The sequence below is a fragment of the Euleptes europaea genome, chromosome 7 (genome assembly GCF_029931775.1).
Source record: "Euleptes europaea isolate rEulEur1 chromosome 7, rEulEur1.hap1, whole genome shotgun sequence".
NCBI lineage: Eukaryota > Metazoa > Chordata > Lepidosauria > Squamata > Sphaerodactylidae > Euleptes > Euleptes europaea.
In genome coordinates this window covers 23,494,377-23,499,867 of record NC_079318.1, presented here as the reverse complement: position 1 = coordinate 23,499,867, position 5,491 = coordinate 23,494,377, and the positions used below count along the sequence as shown (strand labels likewise).

The 5,491-nt window shown below is 45.3% G+C and overlaps 1 non-coding gene across 1 annotated transcript; it reads right to left on the bottom strand.

The window, feature by feature from the left end:
- Nucleotides 1-797: 797 nt before the first annotated feature.
- TRNAA-GGC (transfer RNA alanine (anticodon GGC)) lies at nt 798-869 on the bottom strand. Its single transcript has one exon. It is a non-coding gene; the product is annotated as a tRNA-Ala (tRNA).
- Between the last annotated feature and the right edge of the window lie 4,622 nt (nt 870-5,491).

Here is a 5,491-nt window from a genome sequence, read left to right as displayed (position 1 = left end):
GGAGTTTCATTTTTAAAAACCCGAAAATGGGGAGAAAGGCACTGCAAACAACGATGCTGCGTTAGGGGGTCTTCCCACACGAAAGGGGGTAGGAAGCTGCCTAAGGGCAGTTCTGCCCCCAGGAATGCCTCCCAGGATGCCGGCGGGGGAGTTGCACTGGGAAAACACCGGCGGGATGCTGCACCAGCATCCAAGGGCTGTGCTGCCACCTTGATCCAGGGGGGCTGGCATAAGTGGCCTTACACTGGTGTGGCATGGATGCTAGCATAAGGGTCACGCCGCCTCCTAAGGAGTCCCCCCCCCCCCAAGAATGCACTGTAAGGCTACAGGGATGCAGGAAGAACTCTTTGATCGCGTGGAGTTTAAATACATGAAGTTTAAATATAAGGAAAGAGAATCAATATAGTTAACATGATATGAAGATGGACTGGACAAGACACTTCCAAGATGAAGATCCATTTTATATATAACGTCAGTCCCTCACTGTTTACCAGATGCCTAACTGTAGTAAGAAAGGAGAACAGGAAAATGCTTGAAACTCATTCTCTTTCTTGTTTCAGGCTTATTTTGAGGTATTTGGTAATGGCTTGGACCAGGGGCTGACTGGCTATTTAGCTTACAGAAAGGCCACTGGCAGGGTTGAACACACACATGAGTACATGAACACATGAAGCTGCCTTATACTGCATCAGACCCTTGGTCCATCAAAGTCAGTACTGTCTACTCAGACTGGCAGCAGCTCTCCAAGGTCTCAGGCAGAGGTCTTTCACATCACCTACTTGCCTAGTCCCTTTAACTGGAGATGCCAGGGATTGAACCTGGGGCCTTCTGCATGCCAAGCAGATGCTCTACCACTGAGCCACAACCCCTCCTGGGTGAGTTCATGTATTATTTTTTCCCATACCGGTGCATGCACAGGGCTGTTCCATAGGCACAATTTTTAGCTCATACGTGCGTTTTCAGAAATGGTACAAGATTTCATTTGGCTGGTGCATGATGGCTGAGGATAAGAAGTGGAATGGGTTTGTTTTTAAAGCTAGGGCTAGCAATTACAGAAAGCAGCAATTGCATGCAGATGTGCTTAATCTGCATAATTAAGTTGCAGAATTCAGCCTTTCTGACATAGCTTTTGAGTCACTTGCATAAAATGTTGAGTTGGGTTGTTTTTAAGATGCAGAGCATGCAGAATGCTGCTGTCAACTGCTTCTCCAATTCCTCAAGACAGGTAACAACACCCCCTCTTTGCATTTCTTTTCACAGTCATTCTGTAAAGTCAATTAATATTAGAATATCAAAAAGAGAGAGATGAGCTTTTTGGAGAACATACTATACAGAGTTTGTCTGCAGCCCAGCTGAGGATACTGCATCAGAAAGAAAGAGAAGGGCAGATAAGATCTCAGAGTAGCACAAAATCCATTGATCAGAGACGGTGCAGTTCATTATTTTTCTTTTATGAGTTACCTAGGCTCTTTAAACGATGAGACAAGGTTGAACCTGGTCAAGGAGACAAGGAAGAAAACCGAAGCACCTTGAGGAACTGCCTGTACTTGCTCCTTAGGGACCCTTGCTCCACACTATTATGGGCTTCTTCTGTCATGCAAAGTGGAGTGGAAACATTCTGTCTCTTGAGAATGAAACAACACACAAGCTGGTAAAGACAATGGAAGCCGATTAACAAGCAATTAACTGCAGCACAAAAATGTCTTCAAGGACCATTTGTAGCAGTCTCACACAAACACACAGCATGCAGTGGATACTTCAAAAATATGCATGCTCTGCTTTATACATGATCTTTTGAATACAGAGTAGCGTTGCCAACTGCCAGGTACTAGCTGGAGATCTCCTGCTGTTACAACTGATCTCCAGCCGATAGAGATCAGTTTACCTGGAGAAAACAAGCCACTTTGGCAATTGGACTCTATGGCATTGAAGGCCCTCCCCTCCCCAAACCCCACCCTCCTCAGGCTCCGCCCCAAAAACCTCCCACTGGTGGCGAAGAGGGACCTGGCAACCCTAATACAGAGACATGTTCTCTGTTGGGGTTGGGGAAGCAGATGTATTCCTTCAGGCTGAAAATGGCCCAAGGGTTTGTGATACCATGCCAGACTAGTATAACCAGCGTGTATTTAAAATCCGGTTCTATCTTTGTGCTTCCAAAATATGGCCAAAAAACGGAACACACAGGGGCACTATGCAGATGAAAGTGTGAAGCTATGCCAGGGGTGGGGAACGTCAGGCCCGGGGGCTGTTTAAGGCCCACAAAGTCATTTGGTCTGGCCCTTTGTGGGTCCTGGCAGATCTCTAGCTCAGAAGGATCTAAGACTGGTGATCTGCCCCCTCCCGCGGACAGGAATAGCCTCTATTCAAGGCGGATGTGAGTTTGTTTTGCCGAGAAAAGGAACCTTTTCCCCCTTTGCAGAAGAGTCGTTAGCTATGGGGTTGCTAGGGCCGCCCAAGAAACTAATTTTTAAGTAGATAATTTTGTACGGCCCGCGAACGATGTTACAAATATCCAAATGGCCCTTGGCAGAAAAAAGGTTCCCCACCCCTGGGCTATGCCAATGGAGATTTACTCAGTTGTAAACTGCCCTAATTAAACTCTGTGAAATAAAAGCCCCTTTCAGCTGTTCTAAAAGCACAATGAATATGTGTGTGGGGGTGGGTGCATACATATGTACATGTCTTTCAACAGGTAATACAGAACTGCACTTTCTTAGAGTGCCGTATCACACAGAGACATCTTTACAAATGTATGCTGTTGTCCCTCTAGGCAGGGAAAGAATCAGTAACCCAGGCGGTATGGATCACAAGAACTGTATTCATTGGAATACAGCAGCTAATTAATGGAACATGCCACACCTCGTAGGGTTACCAGATCCCCCTTCGCCACCAGTGAGAGGTTTTGAGGGGCAGAGCCTGAGGAGGGAAGGGTTGGACTCTATGTCCCTTCCCTTCCCTCCCCAAACCCCACCCTCCTCAGGCTCCGCCCCCCAAAACCTCCCGCCGGTGGCAAAGAGGGACCTGGCAACCCTACACGTGATTCTTCAGGCAGTTTGTAAATTTAAAAAAACTTTCAAAAGAAGTTGAAACAAGTGCTCAGCATTAATTATATTAAGCTAATACTCTGTCGATTACTATGGTGATACAAGAGAATAAAAGCATAAAAGCGAGAGTAGCAAACAGACAATTTTAAAGACACATAAAACATTAAGCAATATGGAAACAGCAGCAATGTAAAAGTAAGAAACATATTAGGCAGTATATGAACAGAAGCAACATAAACAGCTACAGAGCCAGGAATTCAGAGGAGGTATTAAAAGGGTAGCCAAATCTCAGATTCCAATTGGAACGTGAGATGTCTATTTGATATTTTGGATAATCGCCTCTAATAGCTAAATCTGCACAGCTTGAGAGTTGTATTTTTGCAACATGCCTGCTTGTTTAACTTGCTTAGCCTTTTAATGCAAGGCAAAATCTTAGTCTCAGATATGCAAATCTCCATTCAACAATACCGCTAGCAATGAAACAACCTGACCTGAGTGTAGCTATGTATGCAAATTGTGTGCATGCATGAAAAGACAGTGAGGAAGAGAAAGCACATTTCTGGTATACTCTGGGAGCAGGATGGAAACACAGTGGAAATTTTTAAACTGCTACTGCGATCAAATATTCAATTCCATGCTGAAATGATGAGCTGTTGCTGGTTTCAGAGGAGCTATAAATAAAACTGAAGCACTTTAAATACACAACATCACATGTTTGCGACTGAGGCTGGCTATTATGTGTGTGTGTGTGTGGGGAATATTGCTGGCATCTACTTAGCAAGAGAAATATGAAGGGCCAAGTTCAGGCTGATGTCAATAATCATTATGCTCTAAACCAAGAAGTGATTGAGGTTCCAAATATCCACCATTTCCTGGGTTGGTTGTTATCATCATCATCATCAGTATGTTGGACTTGGGCCGAGGAGATCTCATCTAAACCCCATATAGTTTGCAGGTCTTACAATGCATTCCTAAACAAGCCTACCCAATGGCCCTTACTCTCAAGAGAGAAAATGACCCCTTTGGCAATTGGACTTTATGGCATGGAAGTCCCTCCCCTCCCCAAACCCCACCCTCCTCAGGCCCCGCCCCAAAAATCTTCTGCCGGTTTTGAAGAGAGACCTGGCAACCCTAACTGTAACCACTACACCATACCAGGTTGGGAAATACCTGGAGATTTTGGGGATGGAGCCTGAGGAGAGCGGGGTTTGGGGAAGGGAGCGACTTCAATGGGGTATAATGCTATAGAGCAGGGGTGTCAAACATACGGCCCGTGGGCCGGATCCGGCCCCTTGAGAGCTCATATCCAACCCACGAGCCAGCCGAGGCAGACAACCCCGCATCCCGATATGGGCTGGCGAGTCATGGCCCGGCCAAGCAACATTTATGTCTAGTGTTGCCAACCTCCAGGTGGTGGCTGGAGATCTCCTGCTATAACTGATCTCCAGCCAATAGAGATCAGTTCACCTGGAGAAAATGGCCGCTTTGGCAATTGGACTCTATGGCATAGAGGTCCCCCCCCAAACCCCACCCTCCTCAGGCTCCACCCAAAAAACCTCCTGCCAGTGGTGAAGAGGGACCTGGCAACCCTAGGATGCATAGTATAAGGATGGTAACACAATCTGAATACTGTTATTAATCACAGTTATACCTCATATTTTCTACAATGAACCTAGAACAATAAGCATGATGGTTTAGAGCAAAATGATTATTTCCATCACCCCTTTTAGTCTCACAACCTCCCGGTAAGAGAGGTACTAATTCTTATGCTTACATAGAACAATTTGGGAACGGGTAAGCAATGTGCTCCAAGCCCAACTGCTTAATCTAATTCTGTCTCACCAGTCCTCCCCTCTCCTTCTGACATGCCCCCCTCTGCCGAACAATCTGAATGTCATATGTCAGTGAAGTGATGTATATGCAAATGACCTTATTTTGCAGATGTCCTGAGCTCAGAATTTGGAGGGTTTTTTTAAATAACGTGAAACCTATGCTGCAGAAATGTTCCAATGACATGCTCTCTTTATTTTTTGCGGTGCACCCTCCCTTCTGTTCTGGCCTAGTTTTTATTCAGCCTCAGACTACATGCTGGGTGTTCTGGGATTCTTTTCTCGGGAGTGGGGGTGTTGTTTTAATGCAAAGCAGTACGGACATAACTACACTTCTGATCAAAGATGGCCACACAAGTAGAGGCAACTTCATCTTTTAGTTCTTTTCAGCTCATACCCATCCTACCCAAGCTGCTTTTCCTTCTGGCGGGATGGGATGGGATCTTCCCCAATTTTCCATGGGCAGGATTTTTTTAAAAAAAATTCTCTTTTTCTATAGTGGAACATTCAATTATGAGAGCCTCCTACTGACTTAGGTTGATCGCCTCATTGAGAACTAGCACATCTCGGGTCACTTACACAATTTTTTTTTAAATAAAATTCTCACCAATACGGCAA